This window comes from Psittacula echo, assembly GCF_963264785.1.
Source record: "Psittacula echo genome assembly, chromosome: 3".
In the NCBI taxonomy this organism is placed as follows: domain Eukaryota; kingdom Metazoa; phylum Chordata; class Aves; order Psittaciformes; family Psittacidae; genus Psittacula; species Psittacula echo.
Window position 1 is genome coordinate 112,546,698 of NC_137736.1, and position 24,958 is coordinate 112,571,655.

Below are 24,958 nucleotides of genomic sequence, written 5' to 3' on the forward strand. Positions count from 1 at the left end.
CATTCAATATATTGATACACAGCTATTACAAGTCCTCTTAGTGTTTTCTTCGCTGGACCACACAGGATACATTCTCCAAACCCATCAAATGACTGGTTTGCCATTCCACTAATAACCCTAAAAAGTTTTGTTCTATACTTTTCCAGTTTCATCTCATCTTTCTTGAATAAAGATGACCAACATGTTTAGAATTTCAGTTGAATGCTTTCTGCTGACATATCCTAAAACCACATTGCATTTTCCTAAATCTTCATGTCTGTGATGGCTGACAGTCATTTCAGGATCAAAATTCTGTTCCTTCTGGGCGATTTCCAAATGATGAGTCTATGCTTATAGCATGATATTTTTATTAGTCACTATTATTAATTTTTCATTATATCACATTTATTACTGTACTCCTCAAAATCATTCACTTCCACAGTTACATTCTTAGCCTGTTCTAAACTTGTACCGATGTGCGTGTCTGCCTCACCAGCAAATTTCATTTGGGTACTCAGACTTTTTATTTCTGTGTCTACTGTAAAATCAGTCTCTTAGTATCTTCCTCCTGAGGCTATGCTTCTCCAGCCTGGTACCTCCTCTTCTATCAGCGTTTGTTGCATCTTCCTCTTAGTTTCATGCCTGCCTTTTAACTCTCCTATCTCTATTTTCATAAATCACTTCTCTTAGGAGAATGTCAATTTTACTTCATTCTCTTGGCAGCTCGAAGATATGGATTAATCCTATACCGTCTACCTTAATAACTTCTGGTTGCATTTTATGCCATTTTCTGTGTATAGCCATATTTTAAGTCTTTTTTCCATCAAAATCTGTTCTATAACTTTACAGATGTTAAGCTGCTAGGCCATGGTCGCCTGGATCTATGTCCCCCTTTAAAAGTAAGTAGTATTTTTCCTATTCACTGATCACACGTATCATAACTCATTTAACAGCTCAACTAAGAAGCACGTGTTATTTCATCTGCCCTTCAGTAAACCAATTCTTTAAGAACCACAGAAGAAAGAGCTGATTTTGCTGTTCCCATTAGACATCACACCTCTTTTGAGGTCAACATCCTCCTTGAGTGAAAATCAATGTGAAGTATCTATTAGTTTTATGTCTCTAACCAGATTTTCCTGGTTTTCTGTTCCATCACCAATATATAACAGCTTCAATTATTTTCCTATTTCCTGTCTTTGTATTTAAAGATGTAAATGACCTTTTACTGTTGTTCCTGTGTCCTTTGCAAGTTTCAGTTTTCATTGGCAGCCCTAACTTAGGCTCTTATTTCTGCAGGAAATGTCTTCTATACCTCCTGATTTCTTCAACACAATCTTTCTTACTAACAACCCTTTTTAAACACTTGTTTCTTATATATTTCTTGTATAATTATTCATTCAGTTCTGGAGTCACATCCTGCATGTTACTTTTGCCTACAAAAGGATTTCTCAGTGTTTTACAAGTGTTTCTATGAGGAAATGGCAGGCCTCTTCTATTTTCAAACACAGTCCAGTTCACTCTGCCAACTGAAATAGTTGAATGTAAACCTTGTATACATAAGTGGAAGTTACTTAATGTGCTTTCTGTTTAGAGAAAATCCTTGTTAAGGCCCTGCATTGCCTTAATTCTTTGCAGCTTTAAATAGGCAAATGGTACTTTACATAACATGCAGTCCATACAGATTGTACACTTAGTAGAGTTAAAGCTCAAATTCATTCTCAGGATAGAAAAAAAAAAAGAAAAAGAGAGAGAGAAATAAGTCAAGCTTTAAATTTCATTAAATAATATGATATGACCCTAAAATATTTTTAACTAAAAATGACATAATAATAATTCTTCACATTTTCAAAGCAAACTACCTTTGCTACAGCACAGATCAAAATGCAATAAAACTTTATCTGACTATCATTAAAGGTCTGAAATAATCAGAGAAAACTTGCACTACTGTAGTTGAGAACAGGACTGGGAAGTTACTGAATAGTGTCCTTTGCTCCTTGATAAGAAAAAACTGCTAAGATGAAGGTTATGAATTTTTTTTTCTTACTCGGTACAATATCCACAGAGAGGAAAAGTGCCTGTGACACTATGGAGATTAGGCTTAAGCATATGCAGAAATGCTGCAACATTCCTGAATCAATTTTACAGTAATCAGCAGCGATCACAAAAATCAGCAAATCCATGAGGATTTGCATTCTGACTCACTACTGTTCTCATGAAAATGCCTCCAGGAAAACATGACTACCTGGATTTCCCAATTCTTAATCTATTTCTCCTACAATTCTAGAGGCATTTTACTTATTATAAATGGACTAAATTATGCTTGGTAAAACACTGTCTCACATTAGAATTCTAAGAAAATTTTGTTTGAGATTTTTTTTTCCCCATAAATATAAAGCAGTGACAAATACACTTTCATGAGTATACTTTGAAATACATTGAATAATAATTCGTCTCTAAACCAGACATCTCTTCATAGCTGATAACTTAATGTTGGTATTACACATGTGATTTTCTCCTGCAAAATTTGCAATGCCACCAAAGATAGGATGAATGCAGAGGTCAGACTCCAGAGAAGACATTGCAATGCAACTTACATAGCCAAGAGAGTGTTATTGTAGTAGATGTAATATAAACTAGATATCTTTTATTTTAGAAGATTGAACTATGTGATAATATTACCACTTTAAAAGAATAGGTGACTCATGGGACCTTCTGTTAAAAAAAGAAATCATAATGCCAAAAGGGCAAAAACTGTACACTGCAGGATTTACTGAGACATACAGTGAAATCACATCCAGTCTTCCTTCTCTGTGAAAGACTATGTGAAGTCCCTGTTATTATCTGAAGACAGGTCCCACACTTTAAACACAAATTTGTTTTGAAAAAAAAAAAAAAAAGCAAAATATCAAACTCCAACTTCTCACTCATTGACTTCTAGAAGTTATACTCATTTAGTTTAAAGCCTCTAAATAGGTACAGGGGAAGTCAGAGTCCAAATACATGTAATTACAACAATGGGAATTACATAGAAGAGGTCAAGTGAAAGTTTGTGGAAAATGTGTATGTACAAATACACATACATGTATATATACCTGCACACATATTACATATTGGTCATATTTTATTATTTAGTCACACCTAAAAGTTTAATATTTTCTTTGGGAGACAAAAAAATGAAGTCTGATAAGCAAACAACAGCAGTAGTTTTGCTCAGCAGCCTATATGGTACCTATACCATATAGGTAGGAATCTGGAAGACCCAGAGTCTAACACAGAGGTAACATGGTAGATCTTGCTTCGGAGTCATGACTCACAGCCTCCGAGTCTTCCAGGACACAAACTCTGAAATGAGCATTTAAAAAAGCTTTTCCCTGGGTTTAGGCTCCTACATGGGAAGCCCTGGCATAGCTGTCTGTTACAGATACACTGACAGAACCACTGATCTGCCACAAACTCACAAACTGTAGCAGCACTAAAACTGAAAGACTTGAAGCAGTTTGAGTTATGGAAGTTTTCCAGATATAAGGACTCTTTCATTGCTCTCTCTTCATTTCCTCCTGTGCTTTGGAGATCAGGACAGGGAGTGCAAATTGTGGTCAGTCTAGGAACAACTTGTCTCTGACATTCCTTTCTCCTCATCCTGTTCCCCTAATCTGGTGTGGGGTTCCCCTATGGCATGCAGTCCTTCAAAAACTGCTCCAACAAGGCTTCTTCCCATGTGCTACAGATCTTCAAGAACTGCTACAAACACAGGTAATCTTTCTAGGGTACAGTCCTTCAGAAAAAGGCTGCGCCAGCATAGGTCCCCCATGGGCCACAGTTACTGCCAGAAAACCTGCTCCTGCATGGGCTTCTCTCCATGGGTCACAGATCCTGCCAGAAGCCTGCTCTGGTGTGGGCTCTCCACAGGCTGCAGCTTCTTTTAAGGGCACATCTACCTGGCGCAGCATGGAGTCCTCCATGTGCTGCAAGGGAATAACCTGTGCCACCACTATCTTCCCCACAGGCTGCATTGAAACCTCTGCTCCAGCACCTGCAGTACCTCTGCCCCCTCCTTCAACCTTGGTGTCTGCAGGCTTTTTTCTCTCGCATTTTCTCACTCTTCTCTTTCACTGCTCCTATGCAGTGTTTTTCACCCTTTCTTAAACACGTTATCACTGAGGTCCCACAGCATCAATGATGGGCTCAGCTTTGGCCAACAGTGGATTTGTTTCGGAGCTGGCAGAAAACTGGCTCTGTCTAACATGGTGGTTACCCCTAGCATCTTCTCATAGAAGCTACCCTTGTAGCCCCCCCCAACCAAAACCTATCCTTGGAAAGCAAATACACCTGGTAAACTCCAGACAGCAATAAATTTCAAAAACATTTATGAGTCACATTTCCTTGCTACCACAATAGTACATATTAAGGTTTCCATTTGAGGTGTGCCTGCAATGCTGTGAGTGGACCATGTGCTCATGGATTACAGTCACATACTCTCTATTTTGTTCAGCCACTGTGCACCTGCATTTGCCAGCACTGATTTAAAAGTACTGGGCAAATTTTCTCAACCTAAAGAACTTCTAAAATCTAAGAAACAAATCTAAAGAACCTAAAAATCGAACCCAAAGAACACCTTAGCCATTTGGAGATGCAAGCTCTACAAGTGAGATGAAGCACAGAAGGGAGAATCATTTTAATCTAAGTAAGGACCTTCCTCCCAAGGTCAAACTATTTATCAACTTATATGCTTGAAAGCTCCAACACTGGAGATGAGATTAAGCAATATTTCTGAAAGAGCTCTGAGATAAGAGTTTGCTGTTCAAATACTAAAATATGTTTCTGTACATTTTGCAAGAACATCCTAACACTCCTTTTCTCCTCTGTGCTGCCTGATCCACCTCCTCCTGATCACTCCACTGGCCTCCACCTCCTGGAAGAGGACACAAGGCCATTTAGGGCTCTAGAATTACAAGACAAGTGATGTAAATTCATTCCTGTGTAATTTTTCAACTATCTTGCACCTAAATCCAGTACAAATTTGATACAAATACACTCTTCCTCTGGGTTATGTTTGAGACTGCTGATTTTATACTAAATTATGCTGTTGTATTAAGAAAAAATCCCAGCACTGAGATCAACTTAATTAGGTATCTTCACAAATTAAATCACTGATATAAGATGACAGATAGGATTATAAGAGAGAAAACAGTGTTACATAAAGTGTGTAGATGAAGAACATTATAGATGTATTAGGACCAGTTTACTACTATCTTAAGAATTGTTTTGAGTACAGAAGGATATTTCAAAATATTTGCCATCCAAAAAAAGGGGGAAAAGGGAGCAAGTAATTTTTTACATATTATAAGGTTAGATTTTTTTTGTGTCTAATGAAACAAGCATCCATCACAACCTTATTAATTTTCTATTTATAGGCCCTGTACCTTCTAAATCATCATCCACCTTTGCCTTTTGATCGCAGAATTCTTCAAGCAGAAGAATTATCTTCCCCTGCATTCAAGAGACATGCATCACACTTTGACATGCATCATACCTAAAGCATTATAACCAGAAATAACACCACATCATTACATTACCTAAATTCAGTCCATTGATATGCAATTTAATACAGTACTAATGATGGAGGTGAACAAAAAGAGACTAAATTAAGATCTTTCTGCTGAAAAAAAATAAATTAATCACAAACATTATCCCCTCAAATGTTTATTTCTCTCAAACATTTATCACACTGTGAGAAATGTGGTATGTTTGGCACTGAATCTCAGACTAAATTCATACTCTGGAGCAATTCACTTCACATTCCCATGTCTCAGTTCTTGACGTTTCAACTCTCTGGTCTATTTTGGACTATAAACACTGGACAGGAAGGCCAGTCTCCTATTAGATATTTATAAAAAGTTTAGCACAATGGTCCAACTGTCTTTGGTGTGGCTTCCAAGTCCTACTCCAACGCGTATAAACATTACACTTAATGGAGCTTTGTCTTGTAATTCTACAGTAAATTCCAGAACCCTAAAAACATGTAAGCACTTGCACTAAAGGTCAGTGTGCTTAGTTGCATGCATGAAATTAAGCATATTTTAAAGAGTGTGCAGGAGTATTCATCTGGAGATCAACAGATGGATTCATCAAACTTGAGGTGCAGAAAACTGAAGTTTGTCTTTTATGTGCAACCCACAGAAATGGGTTACTTCTAGCACTGACTTGCCAGCTCATTTGAAAATACTCTCCTAGGAATAATGAAAACCTTGGTTTAATGTGCTAGATCAAATGGCAGTTTGGGAAATGCAGTTTTGTTTGTGCAACTGCAGATGTGAGAACATATTGCAAAGCAAGAGACACACTTGTTACATTTTTTAATTAATAATTAAGTTTCCAGAAACGATTTTTGTGAATTGTCTCTAAAAGACTATTTCTGCTCAAAGTCAATTCCTGAAACAATAGCAGAAAGTGATAGTGCATTTCTTGCCTATTGAATGGAAAATGGAATTGAATTTGCTTAATTAACATGCACAGTATTTTGTTCTTTTAAAATCAATTTGAACACTGCAATATAGTATTTTGCGTGCAAAGTCTTATACCAGATCACTAAGTTACAGAACATTAACTTTAGAAGGTTACCCTGAGAGACACCCAAAATAACAGAAAAGAGAGGGCCACAGAAGCCAGACAAGACTGACTTGTAGATCCAACTACTGAGCAATTCTCCATGCTTCATATGGAGCAATCTTTGCTCTTCACAAACTCCCAAAAGTACTTGTGATCTTTCACACAAGTGTGTGTACATGTGCATGCATGTGATCCTTACCACCCGAAAGTTGGGGTTTTAGATTTCTTTTTTTTTTTTTGGCCTGACTCTAAACCAGGAAAAGATATGTTCAGAAAACAGAGCATCACAGCTGAAGATGGATGAAATTAAGTGTACTGATTCATCCACTAGAGGTACTTCTCCTTAGCTGTAAAAAGAGACTGTGCAACTGTGAAAAACTTGGCACCTGCATTTAGACATCTACATTTATAAATTGTTTTAAAAGTCTCACTTTAGGAAATGTATCTTGTTTTTTCTTCCCTGTCATCCCTAGATTCAACATGATTTGGAGCTGCCCTTCTCTGAGGCTCTTCTCATACAATGGACACATATCCCTCCCAGCCAGCAGTTGCAGGTATTTCTCAGATACAGACTAGGTATTTCTGGTCTCCTGAAAAGTGCTGACAATTCTCATTTCTTGATGGAGAACACAAAGTAGCTTGGCCTTTCATAAATTTCTACGAGAAAAACTACTTTCATCTTTAAGTACTCTCCATCTGAAAATTTTGGCACCACTGAAGTATTTTACTTTCATTAATATATAAATCCAAATAATTTAAATCCAACGGAATATTTTTACACAACAAGAAAACATTTTTCACTGGGTTTATTTAAAAAATTTCTCTTTCCACTGTGCCTTGGCTACTCTTTGATAGAATTCGTCTCATGAATTTCACATTTGCTGAATGATAACAAATCTTTTCTCATTTTTAAAAGTACTTTACAGCTCTCTCTGCAATAAATTATCCAGTCTTTGTGCCTTTGTCCTCCAGTCCTGTGCACTCCATGGATCCGGTATTTATAGTTGTCTGGCAATGCACATACACGTGCATTTCACTAACTCTGCCAAAACTTTCTCTTTGAACACTCTCCCGTAGAGAATCCACATGCAGCATTTACCTTTCATAGTCATATGAATGAGAATTCACATTGCTACAGAAGTTATTTATTGGCTTTTTTAAAAACTGATAAAAATATCAGCACCACGAGAGTGCCAAGCTTTTCAAAAACATAAAAGTTTTAAAATAAGTTAAATGTGAATGTTTGGTAGAAAGTCCCCATGAAGCTAGCAGGTCTTCTCAAGGACAAAATGTCTACAATTTTTTCTTTCTCCCCACCCCTCCCCCTTTTTTTCTCTTCCTTTATCAGGATAGATGGCATAGAGTGGTGTAACAGATTGCATGGAAATTAGACTAGACTATAGTAAAAAAATGGTTTACTGAATCAATGGTAAAACTCCCATTTGCTTAATTGAAGTTAACGTTTCAACTCAGATACTGATGTAGTAGATAGAGATCTTCTAGTGATCTTCTTGAAAAATCATATCACCTCTTCAGTTTGCCAGCTAAGAGAACGCTTATGCTCATTAGATGAGTATCTAGAGAAATCATGTTTTATAACTTATCTAGATTGCCTGTGTGATTAAACATTTTTTGCTTCTCTGTTTAAATAATTTTTTCTGTTATTGGATTGATTCATTACCTTGTGAGATATATTATTTCTTTCAATCCAAATTTGAACTTCATCCAAACATTACTTTATAGGGAAAGTAAGCTTCTCTGCAGCTTGTTTTTCACCCCCTAAATGTAAGATTTTATAAAACCTGCCTCCTTATCCTATTTTCTTGAAACAGAACAAAGAGAAGTCTGAATTTTGTTTTAAGAAATAATCCTTTGATGGCCCACTTCTCTACAACATTCGCTTTCTTTTTTCTTTCTATCTTGAAAAGGGAGAAAATAAGCACATTTAAACAGCCATTTTTCTTTCCAGAAGAACTGAAAAAAGATCAGTACAATTTTAAATGGAAGGGTATCTTATAAAATGTGTGGTTGATTACATAAAAATAGCTTTTTATACATAGCTACATAATTACAAATTTTCTTACGCAAAAGAAGGACTATTTGTAGTTTTCAGAAAAAAATGGCAACAATAATTTTTTTCTTCATTTTGAAGAAATGTTAGTTTTGCAGTACTCCTGCCAGCAAAACTGTCATTGATGGGAATTAACTGAATGAAGATGAAGGTTCTTTAGGCAGTTGTCATTCAAACTTAAATGGTGACATTTGGGGATTTTTTTGTCTGTTTTGTAGTTTTATTTTTAGAATTCAAGCCTGTACTGAGGGGAGTGATGCCATATGATCCATTGCTGGAACTCTATATTTTTCTTTCATTGGTGAGTCTGTTTCCCGATTTCTTAACTCTTCCACCATAAGTTTCCAGCCAATTCATGCTGCCCACTGAAGTGCAATGTGCTCTGTCCAGTTCAGGCTTTTGAATGTTGGCAGGAGCAAAGCTGGGATTTTTGCTGCATTCTTCCCTCATTAACAGAGTTTGGACCATCAAGAGTCCCTTCACACTTAAATCACATCCCCGACTTAAATCACAGCTTACTTTGATTCATTCTGTTGCACAAGGGTATAATCTTAAATAATTCTTTCTACTTTGCTGTTTACCATTTAGAATGAATTAAACCATGGATTTCTTTTGGCCTCAGTAAGATAAACAGACATTCACCACTATGTTGATTAAATAATATAATTAATGTACAACATTGCTGCCTTGGTCTCTCTTAGATCTACGTATCTTTAGGAGAGCCGCAAAACATTGTTTTTAATTTTTGAAAGCAATGTTAAGAGGATATATGTGATGAAAATCTTACCTGTTTTTCCAAAGTTTCCATGGGTTCATAAAAGCTATTATGTAATTATATACACCCTAACTTGAAAAAAACCCCTCAAACCCTTTTCAGTCATTTTTTGCTCACAGCTGGGACTTCCATAAGAAGAGATTCTGAGTACTTCTGATGTAATATGTTGTTAATCCTTTCCTTTACTTCCTTCCCTTTGATGGTATGAAGCAGAATTTGAAACTACTATTACTGTCAGATAAATGGAACATTGTATCACATGATGCGATTACATGCAACTTGGTCAGAGGGAAAGAACTCCTCACAAGATCCAGGAAAAAAAATTCTGCTGCTGCCTTCTGCAGTCTGTGACTGTACATTGGTAGAACAGCAGTTGCTGACAAAGTGCACAAGGCTCTGCTGAAGCAATTTCCCAGTCAAGGGGTATCTTCTGAGCTACCATTTCAGGGATACATGAAGTTGTTAACTATTCTAGTCTTCTCACATTTAGCAACCATCGTTTTATTTATAGTGGATATGAGATTTTCATGCTTCCATTGATTTTTCTTATATGTTAGTGCAAGTGTGTTCTGATGAGTAAATAAACTAAAAAAAATAATGGGAAATTTACTTTGTCATGTACATCCAATATGTACTTCTTGGTTGGTTGGGCTGCTTCCTCTTACATGTCACCATTGGCAATGATGGCTTTCCCAGAATAGTCAGGTGCTTCTGACAGCCTAGAATTACCCCATAAATTGTGTTATCTTATGGTTTTCACTGTTTTTCCTAGCCTTAATCTAATGAAATGGCAAATGGTACCTGGAGAGACAAGACACAGTCTAAGTGAAAGGCAAAGAGTTGGTGAATTAACTTCCATTTTAATTTCTACTATCTGTAGACATGTCACTTAGCTTTTCTGACTTTTCAATCTGAAAACCAAAGATTCTAATACTTCTTCACTTAGTTGAAGTAATGGATAAAATCTTTTCAAAGAATTACTAAGATGAATGTAGACACCCTTATTATCCATCACTGGCCTGGCCAGCAAGAATTCTCTGAGATTTCTTTTATCATTCTGTACTTCATACTTCAGCCCTCCTTTAAACTTCCTAGGCATTACTACTCTTAACTTCACAAAAAAAGATATTTTCTCTCCTGCTATTCCCAGAAATTTGGGTCTTAGCCTGTTTGGGTAACTGTATATGTATCTGGGAATTACGATTACTTAAGAGATCTCACACTGCCATTGTAGATTGTGTTGTCATTACTTTTGCTTGTTCTTTTATGTTGCCCTGTTGTTTTGATCATCTCACTGCTCTGGAGGTTTTCAGCATCTTGTACCTTGCCTGTTTTCCCCAGACAATGCAGTGATCATAGCTAAGGGATTTTTCAGATGTAGATTCTGCTTACTATGGACATGTCATGTCCAAATGATGCTAGGGAATTATTTTCTGTGGAGGAACAAAGGCCAAAGCTTAAGAAACCCTGAGCTACCTCTCGTCTTTCTCCACCTCCTTTTTCTCCCTTGTGTGCCTTGCAGTTTCTTCTCTATTCATTTTAAGAGAGAGTTTCTTCTTAGCCTCCCACAGTTACGCCAATGGGAACTGACCACAATTCAGCTGGGTTGTTTTAAAATCAAATGTTTGGCATGGATTACTGTAATGCATCTTCTACTGTCTTCCCTTTTTTATCACGAGGCTGTTTCTTCTCTCTCTGAAAAACTAATCTTTCTGCTTTTTTTTTTTAATGCATAAAAGACATTTCTAAATAGCTTTGGGTCTCATAATAATTAAAATTATGAGAAAATGGAATTACCTTTCCAAAAAAATTACATATAAATGAACCATTTGGCCAAGGTTATCTAAAGTGAAAGCCATTCACCTTCTAAATGGAAGAGCAGCCTCATCGGATCTAAGTGCAGGATAGCTTCTGGCCATGCCCCTGTGTTTAATGACTTCAAACTTTAACTGCTTGACACGAAAGGCAGGTTTCAGTGTCAAATGCATGAATTGAATATGCACTCTGAATATTTTTTTTCAGCTAAAACAAGACTGAAGAAGTTTAGTACATTCATAAATACATCTGTGTATATATTGTAATGATACGTGTACATGTTTTCTATTTCTGTTGATCACAAATTCTTTTATTCTAGTAAACTGAACTGTTTATTCTAAACACAAATCTTTACTATTAAATGCAATAGATGCTAGCTTAGACTTTTTAAAGAAAGAGGTAGATAAGCCAAATAAAAATACGTAACTTTGTCACTGTGGCTAACATATTTGTTTTACTTATATACTTCAGTTTAACAACAAGAGATTAATTAATTTCAATTCTGGGCCAGGAGATATATTATAGAAATGAATGTGCTATTGTCTGAAAGCCTAACGGCTGATGAGAGGAAAATATTTATGTTGTTTCATAAAGCATTGCTACCACTCACAGAAGAATGCTTCACATAAAATAATTACACTGTAAGTTCTGTCATGAATGCGCATCCCCTTTGTAACTCTGTCAAAAATTTTATACAAGGATGTCTTTACCCAAAACTGAAGCTCCTAAAGGCTACCAGACTAAAAACAGCCTGTAGAATGTAGGTAAAGGTTTTGAATGTTTGGCATCACCTACCTCCCCTTGACTGAAGTAGCCATTCTGAAACATAATACAACTTTTCAATAGGCAGAAATTGCTTAGCATATCTCATATTCTTTAAGAGCAAAATTGCTAACTTGCATTAAAATCAGTTGATGTCACTAAATTACATTATTACATCTGTGACTACAGTAATCTTTCTGCAATCATGCGTTCTCTTTCAAGGTATTTTCCAATACACAAAAAGATTGCAGTACAGAACCTACTGGCTTAAAATCATAAACCTTCCAAAATCAAACTGCACCTCAAAAACTCCACTGTTCTTCTTAGGTGCACTGTGATGCAGGTATCTTGGCACAACAATCAAAAATGCTGTTTCCATCTCTCTTCCTATGACGTCAAATTGTGAGCTTATAAGGGAGAACACCAATCTGTAAAGCATAACAAAAATATGGCAAAATGCATTCAGAACCACTTAAGTGAGAGGGCATTGCTGGTCAAAGTCTAAACCTGCTGTTAAAATTCAGTATTATGCACCACTTCACAGCTTCCTACATGCAATGAGTTTTCTTTGTTTCTCAGAAAAATTTACCTTCTGAGCGTAGCAATCATGATTTCTGGAAACTATCTAACAAAAAGAAAGCAGTAACAGCCGTTTCAGTTATCTGCTTCTTCCTGAGTTTTCAGCTAATCTGGTTTCCTCTGTGCAAGGTTTTCAGGCACCGTTTTAAGTATTTCCACAATTTCACTAATTTAAAACAGGAGCAGAAGCCCTCTCATTTTGTCCTCTCATATCTTCGGGAGGAATGGGGCTTCATCCATAAGGCACTTTGAAATGGACTATCTATAATTGGGATTTCTACAGAGTTGGGACATGTGCTGGTGATGGTTTTAGAAAAGAAGACAGATAACGGAGCTGAGATTATTTGGCTGGCACCCTGTTATTTCTGTGAATGAACCAAGGAGGGTGTACTGTAAGGTCTGGGGGAAAAAGAGGCAGACTGTTAAAAAGAATATGCCTTTACAAAATATTTTTCTTTATCATGGTTATCACAGGAGATTTAAAATAGCTGTCACCTTATGTAAACTTCTTTTGCTGTTCAAAAGTAGCCTTCTCAAATGAAACCCTTGGGGGTTTTTGGACTTTAAGGCTGACCAAAGCAGAGTCCTTCCCTTCACTGAACTCTCTGATCAACAAAGTGAGTAATATACTCTATATTCTTCCATATATCAATCTTAGTCTAAAATAGAGACCACTGAAAATTAATTTAACATTTAACCATTTGATGCAAATGTGTGATATACTTAATCTGCTGTAAAAACTTCTTTACAAATAAATATTATATATAAATACATATTGTCTATATCACCTTAGGCATTACATAAGGCTCGTAGCTCCTATGCTGGCCTTTGCAGGAATAAGCAAAATTATTTCAGCACAGTTCATAGCTGTGATCACTGGAGTAAAGCTCAGGGTCTAGGGGCCGCTGGGTCTGGTACTGTACTAAAAAGGCAGCTGTACTTTACTACTGGTCCACTGGGACTGATGCTAATAATTTTTAAGTAGCCTGTTAGTTACAGCAGTGGCCTCAAGCTACCTCTTAGTTCAAATCCTATTAACATTTGTGTATCTTTAAACTATTTTATTGTCTTAATTAGCACATAATTCATTCATAATTCCCAGAAAGTTTTGCTACATACAAAAATGACAAAATGACAAAAAATAATCAACAGCGGCTGAAGAGTTGGTGGATGAAATGTAACTATGGTAATGTGCACCCGAACCAAATCAATCACATGAGACACTGAAGTGCAGAAATTACTCTGTACATGTTGTTTTTCTTTGCAGTGTTCTGCAGGACCAAACTAACTGCCTAACAGTTATAACAGATAACAGGATTGGTATTGCTTATATGCATATTGGAGATAGGTATGCTGATGTAAGTAGAAGTTTTAAGAAAATTATGTTAAATCAGTCATTTTTTGTTATAAATTTTGCTATAAAAATATTAAAAACAGTTTTCCACGGTTTTAATGATTCCAGCAAGACCTACAAACCAGTTGTCATAAAGCAGGTTCCCCCCTTCTCTCTGAGACTATCTTGTTTACTTTATGCTCTGTTACACAAAAAAAAAAAACAAACAAAAACAGAAATGGTAATTTTGCCTGACTATGGACTGCAACACATTTTTTTAAATGCATATATACTATCATATTTATTAAAAGTAACTCCACCAATAAAACATTTATTTCTGGTACCACAACATGTATTTTTTTAAAAAGTCACATTATATTTGTCTTGAATATGTTTTATGATCTTTTCATTGCCAACATACAAAAAACCTTATTAGTAATTGGGTACCACAATGATTTTATTACACAAACATGTAATTACTGGCCAAAATCAACTCCTGTAAATAATCATTCTTCAACTTTAATAAATATTGAGCATGCTTTTTAAAGTAATGAAAGGTTTAAATGAAATGTTGACATCAAATACCTAAACTCAGTCAAGAGCAATGTACAGAATAAAACATTTTTCACCCCTACACAGCTATGCAGAACCAAACTGACTACCTTTAGCCTGATGAATTTGTTTTGTTGATGGGTAAGCAAAGGAAAATAGATGTTACTACAGCTACAGAATCAAATAATTTTCACAGCTTGATTTGAAGTTGAAGAGTTGCTGTGAAAAATAAATAATACATAGAAGCACAGAAAACACTTGTCTTTTAAAACCCTGACTTTCTCTAGAGTCTCCTTCCTGGCCTGTTTTTGTGGCCACAGTTTCTATACACTGCTCAGAAAAGAAAAAGATGCACCAACTGCTCTTTTTCAAGAGATCAAATATAATCTAGGTAGGGTCATTTTACTTACTTCCAGGTTTTACTAGGTTTAATGTGTGTCTCACTGAAATCACTTTGAGAAGCTACAAAAACTCCAGGCCTATTAATGTACATCTGTGATTTCTCGAGTTTCAATGTCTGGGTTATCTACTTCACATCCATGATTTTCTGGATAATCCTTTCTCTATGTACAATACTACAAAGAGATAATTTAAAGAAATTACCTGCTTGATTTGCTTGTCTCCTTTCCTCTAGACTGAAGAAAAGAGGGATAGCCTGCCAGCTGATAGCTTGTGAGAACAGGAAGGACTGCACTGGATGCTTAAAGAAATCTCCTTCAGCATCACGTTCCTTGCCGTAATGCTCTGATCTCCATGCTGACAGACTCAGCACAACCCCACAGGATTTCCTCACCATGCTACCTTATATCCCTGAATGTAATTGAGATCAAAATTCAGAAAAAAGAAACAGAGATTTCAAGTGACCTGGCTGGAGGGTCAGAACAGGATGAAAGGATGATTCAGGGTGGGAGGGATCTCAGAAGGTCTCTGGTCCAATCTCCTGCTCATAGCTGGGTAACCTTTGAGGCCAGATCAGGCAGCTCAGGGCCTCATCCAGTCACAGCTTGAAAACAAAACCTCCAGCGACAGAGTGCACAACCTCGCTGTGCATCCCATGGCACCGCCTGACTGTTCTCATTGCAGGTAATATCTGGACTCCCTCCAGATATTACCTGCAAGACATCACAATTTTCATGCCCATTGCTAGCAATAATTAATCAGCACAAGCAAAGTCAGCATAGCTGACAGAGCTCTGTCCCTAAGTGGAGGAGTTCCTTTACCTGAGCACACCTCCCACAGCTTTGCTCACTGCTGCCATCCCGCAGACAAGAGCAGGGCACAGCCTGCAGCCTGGGCATCTGTGTCAGTCATGGTGGATGCAGAGTTTAGAGAGGCCACGGTACCACTGCTCCCTGGTCAAGCTGGCAGGGCTTCTGCACTCTTCATCCATGCCCTTTCATGCAAACTGCTGTGCCATGCCCTGGCTAACCTGCCATAGCCTGTCTGCCTGCTCTGCTGGCAGCGCTTTTGGTCACTAGCATGCCCCAAGAGTTTCTATTATTTGAGGGGAGGAAGGCTTGGCCACTGTTGCTCCTGGCCCTGCCCAGGTCCCATCAGCCACTGTCACAGAAAATGTGGGCTCCGGGTGCTCCCTCGGCTACCCCTGAGTTTCCCTGGTTTGGTAAACCCCACTGTGCAACTCGATAGTGTGCTCCACTGCGGATTGTGCCAGCACCAGAGCCTCTTGCCTCAGTGACTTGGATATCTCCATGAAGGACAAAACTCTGTCAGCACAGAGCACTTCACTATGAGGTATGTTACGGATAGGAATGGTTTCTATTGAAAAAAAAGAAAGAAATGAACTCTTAGTGAGGAGAACACCAGCACCTTAGAGTCCTGACAACGCTTAAGTTTTCCTGGCACTGGGTGTTCAGCACTGAGCACAGTGTTTTGATTTACACTCGCCTGATCAGGTGAAGCCAGGCTATCACTGCCTTTGATTACAAAAGATCCTCTGTGAAAAACTAGAAAAATTCAAGTTGTGTTCTGCAACAGCCCCGCAGCAAAGAAAGAGTGAATAGCTCGTACAAAACATGTAAATTTGCTTTTAATGTAATTCCAATCTTCTGCAAAATGCTGAGCAATTAAGAGATCAAGCAGATAGATAGTGATATATGCCTTAAGTGGACTCTGATATGGATTGTCCTCTCATAGTCAAAATGCTGCCAATTTTTCTTCTTGCACTACTGTATGTACTGCATCACATACATAAACAATGACAATATATCTTCTCTGAGACTAACATCTTTCAGTTACATTTACTACATTATATACATTTTTAGACATGTAATAGGGAAAAGACACAAAATGACACAGGACATAAATAATGAGGTAAAAAGAAAGTTACATGAGTGTGTATGTATATATATATATACACACACTCATATTATGATCTGCTACAACTATTTTGGTTCAATATACTTAACATGAGAAAAAAGTTCTTAGAAATTGTGACATTTGTCTGGGTTGGATTTTGTAAACAACATGAAGATTTTTTTGATTGCGGAGATGATTACTTACTGACCTTATTTTCTGTAATTTTGGTTTGTTCATCTCATGAGCTTCCAGGTGGCAAAACCCAAGGACTACTAAAGAATGTCAAACCAGTAAAAATATCTAATGAGAACCAATGGTTCTAATCTCAATATAAGAGGCACCAGGGTAATGTCACAGTGTACAATGTGATTACCTTTTTCTGACATCTCCTAAATAGGAATATTATCAGGGACACATAATTTCTATAAAATTACAAGTCTCTGCCAACCACTTCAACTACCAGGAATCTTCCATCTTTTCATCAATAAAACCAAAACAAAATTTTACATGTCAAATAAAATTAAAATGTTTCTTTTTTTTTTTTTTTTGAAACCTACTTTTTTTTTTTTTTGTTTCATTACTGTCCATCCTTAGTAATTTCCTTCTTCAGTCAATTTTTCGTTCTCACTTGGACAGAGCTGTCTAGTCAGACTACACTTCCCCTGATGGAACACAACGTTTCTCCTGGTCTCTTGACCAGGGTCATTACAATAACTGAAGCCAGGGTGGAGAGGATCAGTGGAATCCATCTTTTTCATTTTCCAGCTTATTCAAAAGAGATTTAAGCATATGCTATCTAATGCAATTATTTGCTCTTCACTGTATCTACAATGATTAGTGTGCTTACAGAGTACTGCATAGATATAAAAAAATCTCTATGAAAAAGCAGAAACAGGATTTTTTAACATGTGGTTTGGCCATAACCTACAGTAGTGCTACTCAAAAAACCTGACATGAATGGCATGCTCTATCTTTGAGAAGTGTGCAACTGAAAATATGCCTGACATTCACTGATCATAAATAATACATACAACTTTATCATCATGAAAAGTTGAAATAAGCACATCAAAATATATAGTAGTTTTTAAAGGAAGACAATATGAAGTAATTTTTTAAGATGAGAACTGTTGACTTGGATTCCACAAAATACCAGTTGTTCTGTGATTCAGTGAATTAAGTGAATTAAGGTTTGAACACCTGTTAACAGGGCCCTGAAAAGATCGTATTTTTAGACTATAGAAGATAACTTTGCAAAGAAGCTTTTTTTTCGCTTCATTGCTCACAAGCTGTCCAGAGATGGACTTGACCAAGATGCAGTACAAGCTTAACAATATTTATATTGTTAAGCATTTTTCAGATCAAGAAAGTCTTAACTAGCTGCCCCCAAATTCAGATTCAGAGTCTAAATATTCCCATTTTCAATCTTAGTTGTCTCAAAAGATCCCAATATAATTAAATTATCTGAGGCTGTGAAAGAGGAAAAGGTTGAAACCATTAGAATATAGGATAGCTCATGTAGTGAGGAGAAATATAATTTTCAATCAAGACTACAGTGCCAGTGTCTAGGAAAGACCTCTTATGCTGTTAAGCCATTTATAAAGGTGGTTAAAGTATAAGGAGAGGAAATACTACTATATTATATATAGTAATCTACAAAATAAACATACTAAATGTTATACATATATATTTGGCAAAACCTCTAAGATATAAATATTCATCTAAAAGAAATGAAAAATGTGAAGCAGGCAATATAGCATACAACCAAGTGTCTGAGGCTGAAGAAAGCAACCTTGTCTATAGAAAACAAAAGAAGAAGCCCCAAAACAAAAGCAAATTTATTCCTGAAGGTAATAGACAAGCACAGCATGAAAGCTCAATTGGTAATGCAGTCCAGAAGAGTAAAAGAGGCTCCATCAGGGTTTGGGCAAGGACTCGGGCATCAACCAGGCTCATTAGCACATGAGAAAAGGAAGAAGTGAATGGGCCTAGTGACACAGATTTTTATGGTTAACAAAATCTATTGGGGAAGAAATAACAGTCCACAAAAAGGCAGAGTAATTCTGGTGAATGCAGAGCAGCAAACCTTCTTTAAGAGTTGATTGTGGAGGAAATAAAATATGGAGAGAAACACTGCGAGGGAGAGAAAAACTTATGCAAGAAGCAGCAGCAGCTTAGGACTTAAATAACATGATTTGAAAAATATAAACTTTATTTACATAAAGAAAGTGTGAGCTTTCATATACACACCCACACATTCACACAGGAAAAATCTTTAGCCTAAAACTGCTGGAAAACTGCTGGGCATAGCCAGTTCCACTGGCTCCAACAGCCCCACCACAGAGCGTGGCTGAGCCCCACAGTCAAGTTGCACCACTCAGGGCCAGGGGAAAGGACACAGGAGGGAAAGAGTGCAGCTAAGCCTGGGAAAAGGTGCTTAATTAATCCTTCCCAAGTCATGTTTCTTCTGCCCAGGACAGCAATTGGCAAGGGATCTCCCTCTCCTTATCTCGACCCAAAACTTTTAAATTCTGTTTTCTCCTACTGTCCTGTTGAGGCGGAGTGAGAGTGGCTGATGGGTGTTTGGCCCTTAGCCAAGGTCAACCCACACACTCTCTATGAGACTTCCTTTCATGTATTTTTTAAGAAAAAAAATATATGAATATACAAAGGGGAGAAAGAAAAGGAGGACAGAAAGAAATTACAAGAAAATTAATTTCGAATTTGCTTTCTCAAACCATACGCAATCAGGAATCCATTTATAAAGGATGGAAAAGTAATAAGTGTTACTCTGCACATACTTAATAGAAAAACAGAAAAAAAACTCGCAGAAATCGTACAATCAAGTGGGACAGAATGAAAGTAACACATGATTTCAGATGAATATGAGAACCTATCCAGCCACTGCAACGTGTAGATGAACTGCTTCGTAAGTAGAGGCAAAAGCTCTGCTGCCTCAGACAGTGGAAGATCCAATCTGTGCACTGGAGAAAACCCTCTGATTTGTAAGGGCAGTTATACCGAATTATTTCACTAGATGTAAAATACATTAAGACAAAAAATGTTTAACACTTGCAAGAAAAAAAGCACATCTTTAAGTCATTTGTACAAGAAACACAGTTCTGACAGTAAATTCAGATAATCCTCAAAATACGTAATTTTCTGTATTAGTAAAGCTTATACTAAAAGTGATCAATATGCTGCCACTCTCATAAAGGCCAAAAACTGTCTATAGCTGAATATTGACTTCTTCCACCTGTAGAAGTGTGCATCAGCTCATCTAAGAGATGAGCTACTGTTAATGCATGGACCAGATTGTCCTGGAAACTATGCTAAGGCAAATGAAAAATAAGGTGATTGGTTACAGCCAACATGGCTTCTCTAAGGGCAAATTGTGTCTAACAAATTTGGTGGTCTTCTACAGTCGAGTTATATCTTTGATGTATAAGGGAAGACCAACTGCCATCTTATACCTGGACCTGTGTTAAGTGTTATTTCACTGTCCCACACAACATCTTGTCTATAATTGGAGAGACACGGATTTGATGAATGGACTACTGAATAGATAAGGAATTGATTGGATGAAGACAGGCTGAGAGAGTTGAGCTTGCTCAGTCTGGAGAAGAGAAGGCTCCAGGGAGATGTAGGAGCCTTCTCCAGTACCTAAAGGAGAGCCTAAAAGAAATCTGCAGGGACTTCTTACAATTCCTGTCACTTTATAGTGACAGGAATGGGTTTAAGATGAAAGACAGGAGATTTAGATCAGATATTAGGAAGAAACCCTTTACTGTGAGGGTGGTGAGGCGCTGGAGCAGGTTGTCCAGAGAAGTTGTGGGTGCTTCATCCCTGACAGTGCTCAAGGCCAGGCGGAACAGAGCTTTGAGCAGCCTGGTCTAGTGGAAGCTTTTTCTGCCTCTGGTGGGGCGGTTGGAACTGGATGATCTTTAAAGTCTCTTGCAACCCAAACTATTCTATGATCCTGTGATACTTTCAGAGAAATAATGGGCTATAAAACTATGAAAGTCTTTCTTGTTTTCAAACCTGCATTTAAAGTAATACATGCTAGAGTCATATCTTCTGGTACCAGATACTTTTACTGATCCAAAACATAGGTTCCAGCACCAGCCCATAGGCTTTGGGGAACCTCTGCATAAATGACCCAGAGTAGAATCCACAAATCCCAACTGTAACTGTAAATCTTTTTCCTGTGAGGAATTACACAACTGCAACAGCTTCCATGTGTTGTTGCTCTTTGACGTGCATGTAGTACCTTATATAAATAATTGTTTGACCTACACTCAGTTTCCTAGATGGTCCAATCTCAGTTAACACCCTTACACAAACAAGATTTATCAGCCTAACAGTTGTGGGGTTTTCTTTAATCTTGCAGACAAAGTCTTGAACATAAACCGTATTTAAATTAATCTGTAGTAGAAGACTTCAAATTTATTTTTTTTTTTTTTATTATTATTTTATTTTGTCACCACTTTCATACAGGCACAGTTATTTTTTGCATAGAATTATTTAAAATCTTCTCTTGGGTATCTCTTCACAGCTGGTTCATGTCAATAAGGCAACAGAACATACCATATCCCACTGACTGATGCAAATCCTCTGATTAACCTGGCTTCCTTCCTTGCTAGACTGAAGCAATGCTTTTACAAGTAGCTCCTGCAGGCTGGTTATTGAAAATGGTAGGTGATCAGCACTTTGCATGCATAGCCCTTTATAAATAATATATAAAGGTCAAATAAGCTATTTATTGGGTCTCTCTGTCTGTTTTACATATGCCATCCTGGTTCAGTATTGAAGGTCTTATTTTCAGCTGTTGTAAATTCAAACCAATTGACATTTGTTAATTTAGCTGAGAAACTGGAAAAAAGTGAGAATGGTTGTTCTATTTTTTTGTAGCAAAGGAGCTTTTCCAGTGATGGCCTGTCTTCACTTACCCAATTCCATAAATCAAAGTAACTGATAAGTTCACAGTACCTGCTCAAACACAAAACGGCAAAACAGAGCTTTGCCATTTCCTTCAGGATGACTTACGCGTCTCCTTGCAGTTCTGATAGAGCCCAACATAATTTTGACCCTTTTCCTCACCCACACAAGCCATGTCTGATAATTACTACCTTTTTTGTCACATTGCATCTAAAATGTGTCTTTTCTTTGTCCTCCTATTGCATCGTCCCCAGCTAGATTCACAGAGATGCCTGCATACTGAACTGACAGAAATGACACACATTCTTTCTCATCTGTATGAGAACCATCTCTGAGAAGGTCTCCATTGCTTATTCTCATCACAGCCTCAGCTCTGAGCTCTCACCAATCTTAAACTTCTCAGACCTCCAGCTGCAGCAAATTGAAAGCAAATAATCATGAAGGCAGTATTCACACTTCATTTGTTACATTTCTCATAGATACATCCTCACTTCCCTCCCTGCTCCCTGCCAGGTCTTTCCTGGAAGCATTGTTCTTCACACAGCTCTCAGATAAACATAGTAGAACACACAGGTACGAAGCCCACATTCATCTAGCTGGAAGTGTTGGAGCAGAAAGGCTAAAAGCAGCACTACATCCTGATGCTACATGCAATGTATCCAGAGCTCCCTGGCGTGAAAGTAGAAGACAGCACATCCTTGGATGGGGCTAGGAGGCAGCGGAGCAAGGAAGCAAGTGCAAATCTCTCAAGCAGTTTATACCTGAAGGGTGAAATTACCACAAAGGGCGCATTTCTCACCCCAGACCAGCCAGGCTGGGTGTAAGCATGGCCCCGGAGTGGCTGGCTGGCCTCAGCAGCATCCACTAGCTCCCACAGCTGCGGGCTTTATTTATCCAGTGATGCCTGTGATGGGCAGCCTCACCATGGTTCTGCATACAGTCCTGGCAGGGGACTTCGTGTAAGCTACTCAAGAGTCACAGGCTGGTCACTCCTCACTTGGACGAGTGCAGACACCAGTGGCCTAAACACCACGAATGTGTTGAATTCAGCTTCAGACAAGAGAAATCCTGTAAATAATAAGACATTTGCCTAGCAGCAATCTGACTCTCTGCATATTAGACCTGTTCTTGCTGCTTTATGCATTTTTTAAGATGCAGGCTGTGTTGTCCTCTGCATTTCTAAAGGGCTCAGTAAATTTTGGATAATACTGGAATACTAATAGTAACAATAATTATTGCCCTACTCTTGTCTCAAATACTTACTACATTAGTAATTTTCCACAGTATCAACATTCTGTATAACTAAATTAATAACTTTTGTACAAATCATTAGCAATTAAAATTTATTTGTACACTATAGTTTGAATATCTGACAAATCACATAGTACTAATTAGTGTACGCAGAACCTCTGACTACGGCGTAAAGGATATTCATTTGTCTTTTCTTAATAAAGCCATATTTCTCCAAAAACAAACAGTCCAATAAGAAATTAAATTCTGTGGAACAGTATTTTCAGCAATATCCATCTTTTCTACAGTGCACCTGAACTCAAAAAGCAAGATATTACCCTCTGCCTTGTGAATATTAAACCAGCATTGTTCACCTAGAGTTTAGCTCAGAAAAATCTGTGTGCCTCTATTTTAAATGAATTACAGAGTATGTGTATTGCTTTTTTGAAGTGTAGCCCAAACCTGTATTGCATGTGAGCAAACTTTGATTTAGCATATAGTATTTCCATAAACCATAATATTATAAATAGCACTCAAAACACAATTGCAAATTTTTGAACTGTTAAAACATCATTAAAAAATATCTCTCCCCTACTTTATCTCATTCAAGAAATCTGCAAATGCATTACATGTCTCCAAAGAGACTGCCTGTACATAAAGATTTTGGGAGTCTTACACATTTTGAAAAGGGCCCCTTTCACAAAAGTGACAGCAGACACAAAGCCTGACTATGGCCATTGAGTTTATTTACTATGATCAGGGTTCAAATACCACAAATAGGCAATTATGAAGCTGAAATAAATTTCCTAACAAGTGGAGTCCATAGGTTGCCTTATACAACACCTAAATTAGGGATGAGCATAGCCTGACTAGAGTACAAAACAGCTCAGCTCTGAGATGGAGTACCAGCTCTGTTTTTCTGGCAAATATATTTCAGGGTTTCAACCAAAAGCAGTACACATGTGAACCTATCTACACTAGGTCTTTTGTGTTTTATACCCTATTCGCAGAGATGAACACAGAAAGGTTCCCCATGCCTTTTACTCAGTGTGGGCAAACCACTGTAAGCCACCTAAGTGTTCCTGCTTTCAAATATAACCAGCCTTCACAAACCTGCTTGGTGATGGATAATAACACATTACCAGATCTCTTGATGAAAATATGTGTCCAAGGACAGGATGATGCAAGACAATGAAACATAACAATTTCCAAGAGTTATTGCTGGAAAATGCACATGATGATAAACAAAACTATTTTTCATTTAGTGGGGGTAAACTACAAATTCTGGGTGATGATTAATTCATTGATTCATGAGAATAAAGTTCTCGGGGAAGCATGACCAGTTCATGCTGGTTTTCCAGAAATGCTGGAACTGACAGCAATCCCCATTCCCTATCCCTTTTCTCTGCTGGGTGTATTGAGGTAGAGCAATCAGGAGTGAAGTTGAGTCTGGGAACAAGAAAGGGGTGAGGAAAAGGTGTTCTATCACAGTATGTTAGAGATTGGAAGGGACCTCAAAAGATCATCTAGTCCAAATAATATATATTATAATATATATATATATAAAATATATTATAATATATAATATATTTAGTTTTATTTCTTATTATCCTACTCTGGTTTGTTTGGCAATAAATTAAACTTTTTCCCCAAGTTGAGTCTGTTTTGCCTGTGATGGTAATTGCTGAGTGATCTCTCCTTGTCCTTATCTCAACCCATGAGCCTTTAATTATATTTTCACTCCCCTGGCCAGCTGAGGAGGGGAATGATAGAGCAGCTTTGGTGGGCACTTGGTGTACAGCCAGGGTCAACCCACTGCAATATGTCAGATGTACAATAATATATATGGAGAGCACCAGCACAAAAGACCAAAATCCTGCACACTGGCTCCACTTCCTGCCATTATCTCGTTCTAAACAGAACACTACTACATCTTTCCAACCTAACATAGTAAGAGACAGGAGAGCAGAGTAACTATTTTGGACAGAGACTGCTATTAGCA

General features: G+C 37.5%; 1 protein-coding gene across 3 annotated transcripts in view; it reads right to left on the reverse strand.

Annotated features, from left to right (window-relative positions):
* The window catches only part of GRIA4 (glutamate ionotropic receptor AMPA type subunit 4), a gene marked incomplete at its 3' end in the record, with an annotated part of 229,397 nt that overhangs the window by 158,230 nt on the left and 46,209 nt on the right, over window positions 1-24,958 (reverse strand). The gene's annotated exons all lie outside the window — the stretch shown is intronic.